The 21,760-nt window shown below is 44.4% G+C and overlaps 1 protein-coding gene across 13 annotated transcripts in view; it reads left to right on the forward strand.

The window, feature by feature from the left end:
• LOC138763717 (3',5'-cyclic-AMP phosphodiesterase 4B-like) overlaps nucleotides 1-21,760 on the forward strand; it is a 687,345-nt gene that overhangs the window by 130,561 nt on the left and 535,024 nt on the right. Inside the window, exon 3 of one of the 13 annotated variants that reach the window (XM_069938363.1) lies at nucleotides 7,109-7,221. The exons of the other annotated variants lie outside the window; for them this stretch is intronic. The gene's annotated coding sequence lies outside the window, so the exon portion shown is untranslated. The remainder of the gene's footprint in view (nucleotides 1-7,108; nucleotides 7,222-21,760) is intronic. 13 annotated transcript variants of the gene reach the window in all.

Genomic DNA, 21,760 nt, shown 5'->3' on the forward strand with positions numbered 1-21,760 from the left:
TGGTGCTATTGGACACATGAGGTGCAACTTCTGCAGCAGGATGACATCACCTCAGCCTTCTGATGTCCAAATGATGTCAATTACTCCCCTTCCACCAATGCGACAGTGTAGTCAACATGGAGGCCTCCCCTCTGACAGTAACGACGACGACCCGATCCTGGCCTCTGTGATTCTGATCCTGGGCAGCCCTCATCCGATTACCCACTCGATGATGGAGATTGAGGTAAACGAGAAAAGAACAAGCTGCCTGTTTGATAGTGGGAGCACAGAGAGCTTTATTCACCTGGACACTGCCCAGAAACACTCTCTCTCTATCAGACCCATGGGCAGCACCTATCTACTGAGATCTGGGGGTTACTGTGTGCTGCTCCTGGACCTTGAGTTCCAGAGCCAGTTTAGAAGTGTGACGATGGCGTTCGGAGGACCATGACCACCCATAACGGTACACAACCCTCGACTCATAGCCAGCCCCTGCCTGTGGCTTCTCCATCCTCCGCATGTCTCCTCCGTCATTATTTGAGAACCAGACCCCAGAATGCAAGCCCATTATGATGAAAAGCAGGCGCTATCCTGCCAAGGACAGGGCTTTAAAAAGTCCAAGGTGCAGCGACTCCTGGTGGAAGGGATCATAGCTCCCAGTTCGAGCCTGTTGCAGGCCCTGGTCCTGGTGGTCAGGTGTGGGAGAAAACCCCATATGGTGATCGATTACAGCCAGACCTCAACCTAGATGCTTACCCCCTCCCCCGGATAGTTGATATGGTCAATAAAATAGCCCAGTACAAAGTGTTCTCCACGATTGACCTGGTTGGCGTACCACCAACTCCATCTTCACCCAGGGAACTGCAAATACACTATCTTTGAAGCAGATGGCAAGCTTTACCACTTCCTCAGAGTCCCCTTTGGAGTCACCATTGGGGTCTCAGTGTTCCATAGGGAGATGGATCAGATGGTAACAGGCATAAACTGACACCGATGTTCCCCTTCCTTGACAATGTCACCATCTGCGACCATGATCATCAGGATCGCGGTGCAAACTTGGCAAAATTTCTCAGCACAGCCAAGTCCCTGAATCTGACTTGTATCAAGAAATGTGTGTTTAGTACAATTCACCTGGCCCTCCTTGGATGCGTCATGGCACATGGTGTCATTGCCCCCAACTGCATGCGTCCCCTTATGGAGCTCCCAATACCACATAACCTCAAGGCATTGAAACGGTGCCTGGGGTTCTTGCTATGTCCAATGGGTGCCTAGTTATGCTGGTAAAGCCCACCCCTTAGTAAGGTCCACAAGCTTCCCCTTATCGGCAGAAACCCGGGGGGCATTTGACCAAATCAAAGGAGACATCGCTAAAGCCATGATGCATGCTATGGACGAATCCATCCTATTCCAGGTGGAGAGTGATACCTCCAACTTCGCACTGATCGCCACTCTCAACAAGGCAGTCAGGCCAGTAGCATTTTTTTCTCTGCACCCTCCATGGCCCCGAAACACGGTGCTCCTTCGTCCAGAAGGAGACACAGGCGATCGTTGAGGCCAGGCCCCACTGGCATCACTACCTGGCTGGGAAAAAATTTACTCTGCTGATGGACCAACAGGCTTTTGCCTTCATATTTAACACAAAACTGTGGGGTAAAATGAAAAATGATAAAAACCTGAGGTGGAGAATCAAACTCTCCACCTACAACTATGATATCCTGTACCAGACAGGCAAACTCAATGATCCCCCAGATGCCCTATCCCTGGGGATGTGCGCCAGCATGCATCTTGACTGCCTCCAGTCCCTCCACGATGACCTCTGCCATCCTGGAGTCATGAGGTTGTTCCACTTCATAAACCCCTGGAACCTCCCGTACTCCATCGAGGACGTCAGGTCTCTGACCAGACACTGTCAGGTCTGCACGGATTCTAAACCACAGTTCTTCAGGCCCAACAAGTCACACCTCATCAAGGCCACATGCCCCTTTGAATGGCTGAGTGTCAATTTCAAGGGTGCCCTGCCCTCAACCAATAGGAATGATTATTTACTCAAAGTCATAGACAACTTCTCCATATTCCTGTTTGCCATCCCCTGTCCCAACATGACCTCTGCCACAGTTATCGGGCACTCCATAGCATATTCACCCTTTTTGGGTACCCAGACTATATCCATAGTGATCAGGGATCCTCGTTCATGAGCGACAAGCTGTGGCAGTACCTGTTGACTAGAGGCATAGCCACTAGTAGGACCACAAGCTATAATCCCAGGGGAAATGGCCAGGTGCAGTGAGAAAATGCCACTGTTTGGAAGGTGATCCTCCTGGCCCTTAAGTCAAAAGGCCTAGCAGTGTCTCACTGGCAGGAAGTCCTAGCAGAGGCACTCCATGCCATCCGATCCCTCCTTTGCACTGCTACAAATATGACCCCTCACGAACGCATGTTTTCCTTCCCCAAGAAGTCAGTAACCGGAACCACTGCCACCCTGGCTCTCATCTCCGGGACCCGTCCTGCTGAGGAAGCACGTGAGAGACTATAAGACTGACACGTTGGTGGAAGAGGTGCAGCTCCTGCACGCTAACCCACAATACGCATATGTCTAGTACCTTGACGGCCATGAGGACACAGTCCCTGTCCAAGATCTGGCGCGTGCCGGAGACATCCCCCCGCCCTCGCCCCTGGCCACCGCGTACACACATCCCCTACAGAGACTTAGTGTCGGCTAGCGACGCCCTTCCGGGCACACACACACACCACGCCCGGGACCCTCGCCCAGCTGAGCCAACCACCATGACTGCCCTCACAGACAACCAAACCCCACCCCCTATGGCAACTGCCTACCCCCCCCACCACCTCAAGACACAAGACCAGCAGCGGAGCCAACCAGTACACCCCCAGCGGAGCTGTGCAGGTCACAGGAGCAGAGGAAGCTACCTGACTGGCTGAACCTTTAAGACTGGGTTTTGTTTTTTAAAGAGGGCGTGAATGTGATGATATGTATATACTGTTCTGTGCTGTTCTGTGTATAAGTGGCTGGCCTGCCCACTGATGACTTGATCCCCTGTAACCCCTCCCTCTGTGACCTGGCCTATCTTGTTCCTCACTCAACCTTTGGAGTCATTGGTAATGTCTATCAATAGCAAAAATAAAGATACATATCAATGTTTCAGGCTTGAGCCCTTTATCAAGGTATGAGCAAAATGTAGACAGGCACCTAAACAAAATGATGGTGGGGGAGGGGCATGGAGGAACACAGTCCCATAGACAGGAGATAATAGGAGGATAAGTGAGGAAGGGCATACCAACAAATAGGGAGAAGGGGGATGGCTCTGTGAATGGAGAGAGGAAAGGGGTAGAGAGCTGGAGGAAAGAAGACAGAGGGATAAAGAGGGGGAGAATGATGAGTGGGCTAGCAGAAACCTGAGATGTGATGTTAATGCCATCCAGCTGGCGAGTGCCCAGATGGAATATTGGGTATTGCTCCTCCGTTTTACAGGTAGCCTTGATTTGACATTACGAGACCGTGAACAGATATGTCAGTGCGGGAATGGGGCACAGAATTGAAATTGTTGGTGACTAGGCGATGCCTGTCATTGATGAGGACAGAGTGAAGGTGTTCAGTGAGCAGACACAGGCAAGGCCCTGCAACTCTTCCTCTACTACATTGACTATTACATCAGTGCTGCCTTGTGCACCTGTGATGAACTTATTAACTTTATTCACTTTGCTGGTAACTTTCTCCTCAACCTTAATTTCACTTGGTCTATTTCTTTCAACACTTACCCATTTCTTGACTTCTTTGTCTCCATTTCAGGAGATGAGCTTTCTGCTACATTTTTTTACAAAGCTATTAAATCTCATGACTACCTTAACTAAACTTCTTCACACCCAATCTCCAGCAAGGATTATATTCCCTTCTCTCAATTCCTCGGTCTCTGTCGCATCTGTTGCCAAGATGAGTTCTTCCAGTCCAGATCATCCGAAATGTCATCCTTCTTCCAAAAATGTGGTTTCTCCACCACCACCATCAACTCAGCCCTTACCTGCATCTCCTCCATTTCCTGCCCTCTGCCACCAGATGCAACAAAAACAGGATTCCCCTTGTCCTTACCTACTGCTCAACAAGCCTCCGCATCTAAAATATTATCCCCCATAATTCTGTCACTATAAAATAATTCCACCACCAGACACATCTTCACCTCTCCTCCCCTCTCCACCTTCCATAGAGACCACTCCATTTGTGATTCCTTTGTCCACTCATCCCTTCCCATTAATCGCCCCCTAAGCATCTTCCCCTGTGGCTGCAGGAGGTGTCACACTTGCACCCATACCTCTCCTTCACCAGCATTTAGAGCCCCAAATAAAAATATTTCCAAGTGAAGGAGCATTTTACCTCTTCATCTGAGGGAGTCATCAACTGCATCCGGTTCTCTCGTTGTGGCTTTTACTTCATCTGAGAGACTGGAAGATCGCTTCATTGAGCACCTTTGCTCTCTCTGCATTAATGACTGGGTTCTCCCAGTGGCCAACCATCGCAATTCTGCACCCCACTCCTGTTGTGTACTGATGTGGCCTCCCCCTCTTTTCTACCTATTACCTCCTGCCTGTGGGACTGTGTTCCTTCCTCTGCTCCTCCCCCCACCATTTTGTTTGGGTGCCAGCTGACATCTTGAAGGGCTCAAGCCTGAAACATTGATTTTGTATCTTTATTTTTGTTATATAAAGTACCCTGTTTGACCTGCTGAGTTTCTCCTGCTTTGTGTTTTTGTATTTGGTTTGTTTACACATTTGTCTGGAATAAGATTCCAATATCTGACAAAGTCTCTGTCCTTTTTTGTTCTGAATTCATATTCTTAATCCACCATGGCAAATTATGAGTTCTTTTCGAATACCATTCCCATTTCTAAAGCATTCCAAAAATAATGGTCTTTCAATGCCTTGTTTTAATCCTAAAACTGATAGTCACCACCTTGATTTTAAGCGTAACCTTGCACAGACTGTTTCGTCGAATGGCTTTTCGTTATTGTGATTTTTTTTACAAAATGTTAGAATAGTTTTAATGAAGTAATAATACATTAAAAATTCTGTGAATTTTGGTAATCTGAAGTTAAAACTGTAAATGCTGAAAATATTTAGCTGGTCAGTCAGCATCAGTGGAGGACAAAAAACATTGATGGATTGAACATGTTTTCCCTCCTGGATTAGTTGTCTTTCAGCTAGATGAGCTGACTGTGATTTTTAATTTTGTTTCAGGAATAGGAAATAATTTAAAACATTGAAGTAAAGTAAAATAAGTAATTAGTTGCTTCTCCAGGGTGAATAAACTTTTCTTGATTCCTCATTGTTCTGCCACTGGGCTTAATGATGTCAAGAAGCAGAGCCCTCATTTGGATATTTTAGTATCTGATGGGAACTGTCAGACTTCAGCCTTAACTGTGGATGTGGGGAAGTCCCAGACCCGCTGAGCCATAAACAGCTGATACCCGTCAGCTTTATTTGGACTTCAGGCTATTAGTCCATATGTCTTGCATCAGCATAGAACATCGAACGGTCTAGCACAGGAACCGACCCGTCTGTTCACGTCTCTCTGCCGAATATGATATCCAAATCAAACTAAATATTTGCTGCTTGATCCTGATTTTCTATCCCTTTCAACTTTACATGTCTTTCAACAAGCCTCTTGAATGCTAGTAATGGATTTACTTTCATCTCTTCTCCTGACATCCTGTTCCAGGCACCTACTACTCTCTATGTAAAATATTTGTAAGGAGTCCCTGCTGGCAGCCCATGGGGTAACTGCTTCTATTAGCTGCTCCTAACCTTTTTTAATTCCTCCAGCTTCCATACCTTTTTCCAAAGTTACTTCTTTCTTTTGTTTTTTTTCTTCTTCTTAAATAAGTTTATTATGGCTACACGAGCTGCTAAAACTGAGGGAAAAAAAAGAAATCTCTGATTCTGGGGAAATGATTTCTACTATTCTGGATTACATCAAAGACCTGTGAAAGGACATTGAAGAATATAAAAAAAGATGGACAAAACAATAAAGTATCTCTTGCTCAGCTTACAAGTAAACTGGATGAACTGCAGTATGGTCTGTTCTTGAAATTCATAACTCCAAAATTAAAGACCTGGAACATTCAGCTGAATTTTTAGAAGCCCATCTTATCGATTTACAATGAGAGTACGGAGTTAAACAGATCCAATGTTATCCTACTGAGGAAAGTTGCAGATTTGGAGGCGAGGAGCGGAAGGAACAGTTTAAGAATCATTGAGGCTGAGAGAAGAAACTGAGTTTCTCCATGAGGTCAAGATTTCCTGCCTACCGTACCAGAAGTTGACAGGGCCCATAGATCAGTAATTCCCAAACCAGCTACTGGTTCAATGATTCTCTCCCTACATCGATTTCAGATCAAAGATGAACTTATATGGGAATGCTGTTGAAGAGGGATGATGAAGTATCATGGACAGAGCATTCGCATCATTGAAGATTACTCTTCAGAAATCATGAAGGAATGTACCCAGCATAAAGAAGTTATGTCTCAGCTTTACCAAGGTGGCTTTTAACCATCCTTGCTTTTTTCCAGCTTGACTGTGAATCACCTTACCAGACAAATCTACCAAGTGGCTGAATTCTCCTAAGGTTGCTCAACAATTTCTGAGAGAGTCTCCTGCTGGCTCAGCTATTCAGTAAAGTGTTGATATTCTGGATCTGACTTTTTCATTCTGATTGTTATTTTTTAACTTTTGCTTGCCATTTATTTATGATTAATACATTAGTTTCTTTGGAAATTTCAGATTTTTTTGGTTGACCACTTTTATAGTTGGAAGGAAAACATTCATTTTTCTTTAACAGTCCTATAAAAAGAATATAAACATGTAATGTCTTATTCCCCATTTTTCTGAATTAATAATTATTCACCAGGTGGGATTTAGTGTTAGATTATTCTTTTTTCAATTTTTTTATTGCTTTTTAAACAAAGGTAAGATTATATCTCATCTGGAAGGGTGAGTACATCTAATCACATTAAAAACATTTACATCAAATGAAAATAAGACATAAAAGGTCACCATGTATCTTTAAATTTCACCCTTGAATCAAATACATTATATCTAATTTTTTTCTAAACTTAAATAGGACAAGATGTGAGAAATCCAGTGAAAGCACCATTGGAGGTCCAGTGTCTTTCCATTTGGATAAGATGGCTCTTCTCACCAACAATGTAAAGAAGACCACAACCTGTTGCGCAGGTACAGAAAAACCCAAACACAGCAGTTATTGGATTGGGTCATAACTCCTCCTGAAATACAGTTGAGAAGATATTTTTAAAAATTCCAATAGATTTCTAAGGATGGACAGGACCAATGTAGCAATATCAGCTTTGCATCTGTCACAAGTCGAGTTAATATTAGAAAAAAAAATCAAGATAGCTTATCTGTGGACATGTGAACATGATGCACCACTTTGAATTGGATTAATGAATTAGGCCTAAAGATAAGGTAATAAATCATATATATTTGATTCAGTTTAAATTTATAAAACTTGACTATCATATTTATATGTGTCCCGAAAAAGTCTCAATAATAAAAAAATCAAAAAAACTCCTAATTTGTAGGCATCAAAAGAAATAGTGCTTGGGTAGTTTGAATTTAGAAGACAGTTGTTCAAATGAAGCTAAGTTATTATCAATAAATGAGTGGTGGACTGGATACCCAATTTAAACCATTCACTAAAAGCAGAGTCTTCCGCAGAAGATGAGAAAAGGACTAAATAATATAGGGCTGGCAAGTAAAAATCTGTTATCCAAAAGATTTTCTAAATTGAAACCAAATTCTCAAATTATGTTTAACAAGATGAGAGCCCATGGAATTACAGGAAATATATTAGATTGGGTGAAGCATTGGTGATAGGCAGAAGGCAAAGGATGGGAATAAAGGGATCCTGTTCTGGTTGGTTGTTGGTTACTAGTAGTGTTACTAGTACTAGTTGGAGATGAAGTCGCTCCAATGAATGTTGAGGATGGAGCGGAGACAACGCTGGTGGAAGTGTTCTAGGAGCCGTAGGTGATGCCGGTCGAGGACCCATGATTCAGAGCCGAACAAGAGTGTGGGTATGACAACAGCTCTGTATACGCTAATCTTTGTGAGGTTTTTCAGTTGGTTGTTTTTCCACGCTGCTGAAGATCCAACTGCACTGGGTAGGTCACGACTTCAGAATGGAGGACCATCGCCTTCCCAAGATCGTGTTTTATGGCGAGATCTCCACTGGCCACCGTGACAGAGGTGCACCAAAGAAGAGGTACAAGGACTGCCTAAAGAAATCTCTTGATGCCTGCCACATTGAACACCGCCAGTGGGCTGATATCGCCTCAAACCGTGCATCTTGGCGCCTCACAGTTCGGCGGGCAGCAACCTCCTTTGAAGAAGACCGCAGAGCCCACCTCACTGACAAAAGACAAAGGAGGAAAAACCCAACACCCAACCCCAACCCACCAATTTTCCCTTGCAACCGCTGCAACCGTGTCTGCCTGTCCTGCATCAGACTTGTTAGCCACAAACGAGCCTGCAGCTGACGTGGACATTTACCCCTCTATAAATCTTCGTCCGCCAAGCCGAAGAAGAAGAAAAGAAAGAAGAAGTACTAGTAGTATTAGGGCCACTTCTGTTTACAATATGCATATATAGGTATAGTTGGATAATCATGTTGAGGAACTTTGGGGGACATCCGATGCGCTCTAGTATTTGCCAAAGCCCTTTCCTGCTCACGGTGTCGAAGGCTTTGGTGAGGTCAACAAAGGTGATGTAGAGTCCTTTGTTTTGTTCTCTGCACTTTTCTTGGAGCTGTCTGAGGGCAAAGACCATGTCAGTAGTTCCTCTGTTTGCGCGAAAGCCGCACTGTGATTCTGGGAGAATATTCTCGGCGACACTAGGTATTATTCTATTTAGTAGAATCCTAGCGAAGATTTTGCCTGCAATGGAGAGCAACGTGATTCCCCTGTAGTATGAGCAGTCTGATTTCTCGCCTTTGTTTTTGTACAGGGTGATGATGGTGGCATCACGAAGATCCTGAGGCAGTTTACCTTGGTCCCAACAAAGCTTGAAAAATTCATGCAGTTTAGCATGCAGAGTTTTGCCGCCAGCCTTCCAGACTTCTGGGGGGATTCCATCCATACCTGCTGCTTTGCCACTTTTCAGTTGTTCGATTGCCTTATATGTCTCATCCAGGGTGGGAACCTTATCCAGCTCTAGCCTTAGGGGCTGTTGAGGGAGCTGGAGCAGGGCGGAATCTTGGACTGAGCGGTTGGCATTGAAAAGAGATTGGAAGTGTTCTGACCATTGGTTGAGGATGGAGATCTTGTCGCTGAGGAGGACTTTGCCGTCTGAGCTGCGCAGTGGGCTTTGGACTTGGGGTGAGGGGCCGTACACAGCCTTTAGAGCCTCGTAGAAACCCCTGAAGTCGCCAATGTCCGCGCTGAGCTGGGTTCGTTTGGCGAGGCTAGTCCACCACTCATTTTGGATCTCCCGGAGTTTGCGCTGAAGATGGCTGCATGCGCGACGGAAGGCTTGTTTCTTCTCTGGACAGGACGGCTTTGTAAGGTGAGCCTGGTGGGCAGCTCGCTTCTTTGCCAGCAGCTCCTGGATTTCCTGGCTGTTTTCGTCAAACCAGTCCTTGTTTTTCCTGGAGGAGAAGCCCAGTACTGCACGAAAACCAACAAGGTCGGGTCAGATACAGCAATGAGCTCTCTGAACCCTTCTCCATTAACAATGGCGTGAAGCAAGGCTGTGTTCTCGCACCAATCCTCTTTTCAATCTTCTTCAGCATGATGCTGAACCAAGCCATGAAAGACCCCAACAATGAAGACGCTGTTTACATCCGGTACCGCACGGATGGCAGTCTCTTCAATCTGAGGCACCTGCAAGCTCACACCAAGACACAAGAGAAACTTGTCTGTGAACTACTCTTTGCAGACGATGCCGCTTTAGTTGCCCATTCAGAGCCAGCTCTTCAGCGCTTGACGTCCTGCTTTGCGGAAACTGCCAAAATGTTTGGCCTGGAAGTTATCCTGAAGAAAACTGAGGTCCTCCATCAGCCAGCTCCCTACCATGACTACCAGCCCCCCCACATCTCCATCGGGCACACAAAACTCAAGACGGTCAACCAGTTTACCTATCTCGGCTGCACCATTTCATCAGATGCAAGGATCGACAATGAGATAGACAACAGACTCGCCAAGGCAAATAGCGCCTTTGGAAGACTACACAAAAGAGTCTGGAAAAACAACCAACTGAAAAACCTCACAAAGATAAGCGTATACAGAGCCGTTGTCATACCCACACTCCTGTTCGGCTCCGAATCATGGGTCCTCTACCGGCACCACCTACGGCTCCTAGAACGCTTCCACCAGCGTTGTCTCCGCTCCATCCTCAACATCCATTGGAGCGCTTACATCCCTAACGTCGAAGTACTCGAGATGGCAGAGGTCGACAGCATCGATCCACGCTGCTGAAGATCCAGCTGCGCTGGATGGGTCACGTCTCCAGAATGGAGGACCATCGCCTTCCCAAGATCGTGTTATATGGCGAACTCTCCACTGGCCACTGTGACAGAGGTGCACCAAAGAAAAGGTACAAGGACTGCCTAAAGAAATCTCTTGGTGCCTGCCACATTGACCACCGCCAGTGGGCTGATAACGCCTCAAACCGTGCATCTTGGCGCCTCACAGTTTGGCGGGCAGCAACCTCCTTTGAAGAAGACCGCAGAGCCCACCTCACTGACAAAAGGCAAAGGAGGAAAAACCCAACACCCAACCCCAACCAACCAATTTTCCCCTGCAACCGTGTCTGCCTGACCCGCATCGGACTTGTCAGCCACAAACGAGCATGCAGCTGACATGGACTTTTTACCCCCTCCATAAATCTTCGTCCGCGAAGCCAAGCCAAAGAAAGATATAGGTATATATATATATATATATGTGTGTGTGTGTATCTATATATATATATATATATATATATATATATATCAATGATTTTGATTATGGACTGAATGGTTTTGTGGCCAAGTTTGCAGATGGCACAAAATGGGTGGAGGAGCAGGAAGGGTTGAAGAAAGCAAAAGGTTGCAGAGAGATGTGGACAGTTTAGGAGAGTTGGCAAAGAAATGACAGATGAGATGAGAAATGTATGGTTGTACATTTTGGAAGAAGAAATAAACGGTGTAGCAGCTACTTCGGTAGAGCTACTAAGCAGTGGACACACACACACCAGGTTAGTCAACACAAGACTGCTTTATTAGGTCTTTACAGGCTTCTTTTATATACCACATGCCCCGGTCTCCATAGGACAAGGTGGGACACCACTATGAGTTTGCTGCTGATCTACAGGACCGGCAGGTTTAAATTAAGCCCTGCTAGTACCCCTCACCTTTTGGCACTGCTCGCATGCTCTGGCGCATATCTCAGTGTTGCTGGATGGCAACAGGATGGCCTCTGGCCAATGCATAAAATGGTCTATGACTGTTAGAATATATCTCATGATTTGAGATACTGGCAATGGTCCGACCAGGTCCACATGCACGTGTTCAAGCCTCGAGCATACCGCTGGGAAAGGCTGAAGAGGAATCTTAATGTGCCGCCTTATTTTGGCAGTCTGACAAGGAGGTATGTGTGCGGGCCCATTACGCGATGTCTTTTTTCAGTCCATGCCATATGTAATTATTTGACATGAGCTTGATGGATGTTCTAATGGACAGATGAGACAAGCTGTGTATCTGGTCAAAAGGGCGTTGCCTCCAAGATGTCAGAATCAATGGTCTAGGGTAGCCCAAAGACATGTCACAAACTAAGGTTGGGCTGCCCAGTTGTGGTGCCACATGTTGTATGTCCAAGTTAGTAATGGCTGTACTGTATGCCTGAACACTGCCTGCACACTGGCTAATTCAGGAATATCAATGCCACCCTGAATATGATATACACTCGGTCTGGACATCATATCCACAACGAGATTGTCTTTATTCAAAACATGGCACACATACGTCATGAATTCTGAAATGCATGATAAGTGACGCTGCTGTCTTGCTGACCATGGATCCGTTATTTTGCTGAAGGCAAAAACGAGTGTCTTGTGATCTGTAAACAAAGTGAAATGCCGACCTTCCAAAACATATTGGAAGTGCCGTGTGGCTAGATACAATGCCAACAGTTCCCGATCAAATGCACTACATTTCATTTTCAATGGCCTTAGATGTTGGCTAAAGAAAGCAAGGTGTTGGTAATGGCCATTGACACACTTTTCAAGAACCGTGCTCAAGGCATCAGTGCTAAGTGTCAAGGAAGCATCAGGATTAGGATGGGTGAGCTTTGCTGCATTCGCCAAAGCGTCTTTGGCAGTCATAAATGGAACCTCTGCCTCTGTTGTTCAGGTAATGTCCCTGTGCTTTGTGGTGAGGATCTGAAACAGTGGTCAAAGAATGTCAACAGCTGCTGGAATGAACCGGTGATAGAAGTTTACCATGCCCAAGAATTTCTGCAGGCCCTTAACTATCGTAGGTTTGGGAAAAGCACGGACTGTGTCTACCTTGCTGGATAAGGGAAAGACACTATTGACTGTGATCTTGTGTCCCAGGAAGTCAATGGTGGACTTGCCAAATTGACATTTGCGAGGATTGATGCTAAGACCGAATTCTTCCAGCCGTTGGAACAGGCAGCGTAAATGCAGGTGGTGATCCTGTTCGGTCTGACCTGCTATGAGGATGTCATCCAAGTAGATGTAAGTGAAGTCTAAATCCTTGCCCAAAGCGTCCATAAGCTGCTGGAAGGTTTGAGCAGTGTTTTTCAACCCAATGGCATCCTAAGAAATTCAAAAAGCCCAAAACCGCTGTTTTAGGAATGGAATCTGATGATCAACTTGACAAGATCAACTTTTGAGAAAACACAGCAATTGTGCAGATGGACAGCGAAATCCTGTATATGAGGGATTGGGTATCTGTCAGGTGTAGTTATATCATTGAGTCTATGGTAATCGTGGCAGAGTCTCCATCCACCTGTTTTCTTGGGTACCATGTGTAATGGTGATGCCTAAGGACTTTTGGAGCGCCGAATGATACCTAATTCCTCCATTGCAGTAAACTCTGCCCTTGCCTGCCGCAGTCCATCAGGTGGAAGACGACGAGCCCTGGCGTAAATTGGCAGGCCTAAAGTGTCTATGTAATGGGACACATCATGGGCTGTTTTGGAGGTATTGAAATTAGGAGAGAGAATGCCGGGAAATTCGTTGAGCAGTGCAGCATAGGCATCTTTGCGTAGGGTATCCACCCCGAGTTGGTAAAGTCTCCTTTTGCTGCATACCAGTGGATATGTTTGAAAAGTGGCATGAACCAATTTCCTCTGCTTCATGTCTAATAGCAAGTTGTGGGACCTTAAAAAATCTGTACCCAAAATGGACTGTGCAACAGAAGCCAATACACAATTCCAATGGAATTTCGCACCTCCTATCCCAATTGTGTCCCATCGTGTGCCAAAGCTGGGAATGGTAGTCCCATTTGCTGCTTGAAGAGCAAGGTGTTGTAGTTTATACGTTTTTTTCAAAATAGGTTGGCGGGAGCAAATTGACCTCAGCACCTGTGTCTACAAGAAACTTGTGCTTACCAGCATCGCGTTGAAGATACAATAGGCCGGTACTTGTGCCAGTGCTGAGGCACAATTGGCAGCCAGCTTTTTCATTTTCCTGTCTTTTTTCTGTAATAGGTACATGACGGGACACATTTATGGGCATTTTTTCCCCCAATGGTGATGGTAAAAACACCATTATCACCGCCTCTCAGCGCATTCCTCCTTCTTTGACTGAACTGCGGATACAGGAGGCTCGTAGGACATGGGATTTGGATCTGCTGGGAAAACAAGCTGTATGTGAGCAGACTCTTGCGTTGGAGTACAATAGAGCCTGTCATGGGGATGGCGGAAATCCATGTTATCAATTGGTGACATGACCCGGGAGTTTTGACAGGAATAGTGTCTCAAAAAGTAAGCAATGAGAATGACCACCCCTTAATGCGAGCATCTCATTCATTAGATCAGATGGATTCCAGGCCATCCATATTTAAAAGCCACATGCCACGCTCATGTCTAGTCAATTCCAATGTGTCCAGGAGAAATTGGTGGAACCTGGTGTACTGGGGGGATTGGCAACAAATTCACTTACTCTAGATGCTGCAGCACCATCCAACGCACCTATGATGTGCCAGAATTTTGTGAACTCTGCCATTATGCCACAAAGACGAAAATGGGTTTCAGCCTGATTGAGCCATACCCGAGGTTGATGGGTCCAGAAAGGAGGCAAGTAACGTCCCACCGCATTAATTGCCGCTGTGGCAGCTGTTGCTACTGTAGTTGTGTCCATGATAACTGTAGATTTAAGCTTCGGCTGAATCTTGCAGTCAGGGTCACCAATTGTAGTGGCTACTTCGGTAGAGCGACTAAACCAGAGCACACACACACCAGGTTAGTCAACACAAAACTGCTTTATTCAGACTTTACAGGCTGCTTTTATATACCGCATGTCCCGGGCTCCATGGGACAAGGTGGGACATCACTATGAGTTTGCTACAGATCTACAGGACTGGCAGATTTAAATTAAGCCCTGAGAGTGTCCCACTCCTTCTGGCAGGAGACTCAGCAGAACAACGTGGCGTTCCTCGACATGTAGCACCGCTCGCATGAGGTCTATTAGGTGAGTATTCAGCTGTCTATTATGGTTCCGCACGCCTGAAGAACCGTGACAGCAATGGTTCGCAATATCCACTGTGCACCTGCTCGACCTGCTACATGGCCTCTACACAGGCAGATTAATATTTGGATGGGGAGAAAATTTAAAATTTGAAAGTGCAAAGGGACTTGTGGGTTCTTGTGCAGGATTACCTCAAGTTTAACTACCAGGTTGGATCGGCAGTAAAGAAAGTGAGTGCTATGTTGGCTTTCATTTCAAGAGGAATAGTGTATATAAGGAGGTGTTGATGAGGCTCTATGGGCACTATTGAGAGACCTCATTTGGAGTATTGTGTGAAGTTTTGGGCCCCCTATCTTAGAGGGGATGTTCTGATATTGGAGAGAGTTTAGAGAAGATTTACGAGGATGATTCCTGGAATGCAAGGGGTAACATATGAGGAGTGTTTATTGGCTTTTGGACTGTATTCATTAGAGTATAGAAGAATGAGAGGGGATCTCATAGAAACATTTTGAATGCTGAAAGGATTGACAGAGTAGATATGAATAAAATGTTTCCCTTGGTGTGTGAGTCCAGGACAAGAGAACACAGTCTTAGAATTGGAAGGTACCCATTTAAAACAAAGATGAGGAGAAATTTATTTAGCCAGAGGGTTGTGGATTTGTGGAATTCATTACCACATGCAGCTGTGGAGGCCTGATTATTGGGGGAGTTTAATGGAGATTGATAGGTATCTAATTAGTCAAAGTATCAATGGATATAGAGAAAAGGCTGGAAATAGGAACAAATCTAATAATGGTTTAGCTCATGGTGGAGTGGCGAAGAAGACCTGATGGGCTGAATGACATGTTCCTTGTTCATGTGGACCACAGATCCCCCTGCGTATCAATACTTTTAAGACCCCTACCATTACAAACATAGATCACTACAGAACAGAAGCAGGCCCCTTCGGCCCTTCTAGTCTGTGCCGAATCACTTTTTTTGCCAAATCCCACTGACTTATACCCAGTCCATAGCCCTCCATACCTCTCCCATCCATGTAACCATATAACCACTTACAGCACAGAACAGGCCAGTTCGGCCCTACTAGTCCATGCCGTAACAAATTTCCACCCTCCTAGTCCCACTGACCAGCACCCGGTCCATACCCCGCCAGTCCTCTCCTCTCCATGTAACTATCCAGTCTATCCTTAAAGGTAACCAATGATCCCGCCTCAACCACGTCTGCCGGAAGCTCATTCCACATCCCTACCACCCTTTGCGTAAAGAAATTCCCCTCATGTTCCCCTTATAATTTTCCCCCTTCAATCTTAAACCATGCCCTCTAGTTTGAATCTACCCCATTCTTAATTGAAAAAGCCTATCCACATTTACTCTGTCTGTCCCTTTTAAAATCTTAAACACCTCTATCAAGTGCCCCCTCAATCTTCTGCGCTCCAGAGAAAAAAGCCCCAGTCTGCACAACCTTTCCCTGTAACTCAAACCTTGAAATCCTGTCCAAATTTTTCTTAAATGTTCTAACTGAGCCTGCATTCACCACCTCAGCTGACAGCTCGTTCCACATTTCACCACTCTCTGTTTCAAGAAGATCCCCCTCACATTCCGCCTAAACTTTTCCCCTTATACATTGAACCCCATGTCAACCGATTTGTATCTCACCTTCGCTCACAGGAAAAAAGTCAATCTACATTTACTCTGTTTATCCCCCTCATAATTTAAACACCTCTATCAAATCTCACCTCATTCTTCTTAGATCCAGGGAATAAAGTCCTAACTTGTTTAACATTCCCCTGTAACTCGACTCTGGAAGTCTGGACAACACCCTAATAAATCTTCTCTGCACTTTTTCTATCTTATTGATATCGTTCGTGTAATGAGGTGACCACAACAGCACATGATATTCCAAATTTGGTCTCACTAACATCTTGTACAACTTTACCACAAGATCCCAGCTCCTATACTTAATACTTTTATTTATAAAAGCCAATATGCCAAAAGCTCTTTTTACAACTGTATCCACCTGTGATGCCACTTTTAGGGAATTATATATCTGTATTCTCAGCCCCCTCTGTTCTACCACAATCCTCAGTTCCCTACTATTAGCTGTGTTGGTCCTTTCTTGGTTTGTCCTTCTATAATGCAACACCTCACACTTGTCTGGATTAATTTTCATCTCATTTTTCTAGCTGGTACAGATCCCTCTGCAAACTTTCCAAACGTTGTTTGTTGTCCACAACACCTCTAATCTTAGTGTCATCTGCAAATTTGCTGATCCAATTTATCACATAATCATCCAAATCATTGATATAGATGACAAACAACAATGGTCTCAGCACTGATCACTGAGGCACTCCACTAGTTACAGGCCTCCAGTCTGAGAAGCAATCATCCACCACTACTCTCTGGCTTCTCCCATCCATCTATTGTCAAATTAAGTTCACTACTTCACCCTGAATACCAAGCATCTGAAACTTCCTGTCTAATGTCCCATATGGGACTTTGTCAAAGGCCTTACTGAAGTCCATGTCGACAACATCCTCTGCTAACATCATCAACTTTCCTAGTAACATCCTCAAAAAACTCTATAAGATTGGTTAAACACAACCTACCACACACAAAGTTATGTTGACTATCCCTATAATCAGTCCATGGCTATCCAAATAATTGTTCATTATATCTGACCTCTTAGAACACCTTCCAATAATTTACCTACTACTGACGTCAGGCTCTCCGGCCTATAATTTCCAGGGTTACCTTTGAAGCCTTTTTTTAAACATGGAACAAGATGAGCTACCCTCCAATTATTTGGCATCACACCCGTTGCTAAGGACATTTTAAATATTTCTGCCAAAGCCCCTTCAGTTTCTACACGAGTCTCCCTCAAGTTCCGAGGAAATGTTTTGTCAGGCCTTAGGGATTTATCCACCTTTATTTCTTTGAAAACAGTAATCACTTCCTCCTCTTTAATCTGTATAGGTTCCATGACCTCACTGCTTGTTTTCCTAACTTCTATTGACTCTGTGCCAGTTTCCTGAGTAAATACTGATGGGGAAAAAAATTAAGACCTCTCCCATCTCTTTTGGCTCCATACAAAGCTGACCACTCTGATCCCTTAGGATTTTCTTTCACATTGTCTCTTTTTATTTAACCTTCCAGATTATTTTTCTTGATGCTTTTCTTGCATTTTTATATGCCTCTAGTTCCTCATTTGCTCCATGTTGCCTATATTTCTGATACACATCTCGCTTCTTCTGAACAAGATCCCCAATATCTCTTGAAAACCAAGGTTCCCTATACCTGCTAACCTTGCCTTTGATCCTGACAGGAGCATACAAACTCTGTACTCTCAAAATTTCACCTTAGAAGGTCCTCCACTGACCTCGTACATCCTTGGCTGAAAACAGCTTATCCTAATCTATGCATTATAGATCCTTTCTCATTTCTTCAAAATTGGCCGTTCTGCAATTTAGAATCTCAACCTGAGAACCAGACTCCATAACTAACTTGAAACTAATGGCATTATGATCACTGGACCCAAAATATTATTCTGCTTATACTTCTATCGCCTGTTCTGTCCTGTTCCCTAATAGGAGATCCAGTATTGCACTCTCTCTAGTTGGTACCTCGAAATATTGATTTAGAAAACTTTCCTGAGTACATTGGACAAACTCCAAGCCATCCAGCCTTTTTATTGTATGGGAGTCTCAGTCAATATTTGGAAAACTAAAATTCCCTATTATCACAACCTTATGTTTCCTGCTGCTGTCTGCTATCTCTACAGATTTGCTCTTCCAAATCTTGTTGACTATTGGGCGGTCTATACTACAACCCCATGAGTCTGATCTTACCTTTCCTGCTTCTTTTCTCAACTCATATAGCCTCAGTAGACAACCCCTCTGCTTTTTCTTCCCTGAACACAGCTGTGATATTTTCCCTGATGAGCAATGCCACTCCTCCCCTTTCATCTCCTCCGTTCTATCGCAACAGAAGCCTGGAACATTGAGCTGCCAGTCCTGCCCCTCCTACAATCAAGTTTCATTATTGGCTGCAATGTCATAATTCCACTTGCCAATCTAAGCTCATCTACCTTTCCTACAATACTCTTTACATTGAAACAGATGCATTTTAGAAAATTTCCACTGTGTACAATGTGTTGACTTCTAGCAGTGCATGTAATTTTCACATAATCTTTTCCCTCCTCCCTCCTCTATCTGCTCTTGCACTCTGGTTCCCATTCCTCTGCAAATCTACTTTAAACCCACCAGAGCAGCACTAGCAAACCTTCCCACAAGGATATTAGTCTCCCTCCAGTTCAGATGCAAATAGTCACATCGGAACAATTCCCACCTTCCCTCGAAGAGAGCCCAATGTTCCACAAACCTGAAGCCCTTGTTCCTGGAACATGTCTTCAGCCACGTGTTAAGCTGCATAATCCTCCTATTTATAACCTCACTAGCACGTGGCATGGGTAGCAATTCTGTAATTACTACCCTGGAGGTCCTGTCCTTCATCTTAGCACCTAACTCCCTGAACTCTCCCTGCAGGACCGCCTCACCTTTCCTACTTGCGTCATTGGTCCCTACTTGGACCATGGCATCTGGCTGCTCACCTTCCATCCTGAGAATGCCATGAACTCAATCTGAGATATCTCGGACCCTGTTGCCAGGGAATTGTATTGTCTGCAAACTTAAACTCCCCCACTTAATATTTCTTCCAGCTAAATAAGAGCCTTCCTCAGCTGCCCCTTATAAAGCCATGCTGGCTGCCCCTCACCTGACCAGGTTTTTCTAAATGTGCAGAAATCATATCCTTAAATTAAGAGTTTTTCATGACACAATTTCCTTTTTTTTTCTCTTTCTTGAACAAAGGTACATTGGCCAAGTTTCCAGTTCTTTGGGACCTCTCCTGTTGTTAATGAGGATGGAAATATCCTTGTCAAGTCCCTAGCAATCTCTTAATTTCACTCTTTCAAATGATCATGAATGTTTCCCAACAGGCCCAGGAGATTTTTCCACCGTAATGCTCCTCAAATTAGCCAACATCACCACTTTCTTGATCCCAGCATGTGAGCATACTCCACATTATGCTACCTATCACTGTTCATTTCCCATTACTTGGTAAACATGCATGCAAAGTTCTCATTTAATACCTTGCCCACTGTGGTGATTGGGAGTTAGTGATCCTCCTAATCACTAGAGGGAGTCAGAGATTAATGTTCCATCTTGGGTTAGATGCAAAGTGGGTGTCTCATGAGGTTGAGTTGTTAATAAAAGACAATTAATACAAAAGAACCCAAATTTCTTTATTACAATAAAAGAAACATCACATGGTATGAGGAGGTGGTATCAGCAGGAGACCTGGAAAGTGTGAAGTCTCCTGATACTGTGAATTTGATGAGAAATTTCAACCATGAATGGCAGTTATTCAAACAACAATTCATGCTGTATCTGCAAGCCATTGGACTCGATAGCAAACTAGATGTATGGAAGATTACACTGCTACATACCGTGGTAGGGCAAGTTCGACAAGGTTATCAAAATGTTTGATGGACACTGCTCACAAAGAAAAATGAAACATTCTCTCACACACAGCTGCAGGTGGAGAAATTTGATACTTTTGCAATGTACTTAAAATTGAAAGCATGTACATGCAATTTTGGATTGCTGCAAGATTCAATGATCCATGATCAAATTGTATTTGGATTTATTGAAAGAAAGTGTGAGAAATGTTGCTATGAGAGACAGAGGTTACCTTAGCTGGAGCTGTGAAGATTTGCCACACCAGTGAATTAGCTCTGCAGCACACAAAAAAGTTTGTGAAAATGTGCAAACTATAAAAGAAACTGCCCTCAGTGATGCATTCTTCATGGGTATGATAGCGCAGGAAGGTTTCAAACCAACAGAGAGCGAAGAGCCAAGTGTGAACAGAGTAGAGCAGGACAGGTGGACAGTGCTATTAATGCAAATGGAGCAGTTATTCCTTTCAAACTGGACGCAGGGGCAAAGGTCATTTTGATCTGTGAGCATGACATCAGGGCAATGAAGATAAAGCCAAATTGTGTTCAGCTCAAGTCCTACAATGGACAGTGCATTGAGATGAAAGGCACATGTAGGCTCGAGATGGAAGTAAAAGGTTAAGAGTGGTACCTCAGGTTCTCAGTAGTCCCAGTTGGACCTGACTCACTGCTCGGTGGCAAAGCATGTAAAAACTTAGGCCTAGTCAAGAGGGTGTACCACATTAACAGTGCCAATGCACAGAAAAGCATAGAGGAAATATTGGATCAATTTCCAAACATCTTCAAGGGGTTTAGTGTTCTTCCATTCACCTACATGATGCAGTTAAAAGAGGACACACAGCCAGTAGTGCATGCCACAAGGCAGTTTCCAGTGCCTCGTAAAGAAAAACTCAAGCAGGAACTTGACCAAATGACATCACTAGGGGTCATAAAGAAAGTGGCGGAGCCCACAGAATGGGAGAATTTAATGGTGTGTGTCAAAAAGAAGAACAGTGACCTAAGTGTGCATATAGGCCCAAAAGACTTGAATGCCAATATTAAAGAAGGGAACATTATCAGATTCCAACCAGGAATGAAATTAAAAGTGAGATGGTTGGTGTGAAGTTTTTCAGTAATTTGGATGCAACCCAGGGCTTCTGGCAATTAAAACTGCATGATGATGGCACAAAATATGGTACATTTAATACATGGTTTGGCCGATCCTCCTGTTTAAGGATGCCTTTTGGAATTTCCTCAGCTCTAGAAGTGTTCCACAGGACAATGGACCACTTCATAGAAATGGGGCATGTGTGTACATGGTTGACATGATTCTATGGGGATCCACACAAGAATAACACAGCGAGAGGCTCATCAAAGTGTTACAACACATCCAGAAATGTGGATTAAAGTTAAACAGAGAAAAATGTCAGTTTGATGTGAAGAAAATCACCTTTCTGGAAGATAAACTGTCAAGAGACAGGTGTGGAGGCAGACAAGAGCAAGGTGAAAGAAATTCTGAGATGCCCAGACCCACTGACAAAAAAGACATATTGAGAGTGCTGGGAATGATCAATTTCG

Source organism: Narcine bancroftii, chromosome 5, assembly GCF_036971445.1.
Source record: "Narcine bancroftii isolate sNarBan1 chromosome 5, sNarBan1.hap1, whole genome shotgun sequence".
In the NCBI taxonomy this organism is placed as follows: Eukaryota; Metazoa; Chordata; class Chondrichthyes; order Torpediniformes; family Narcinidae; genus Narcine; species Narcine bancroftii.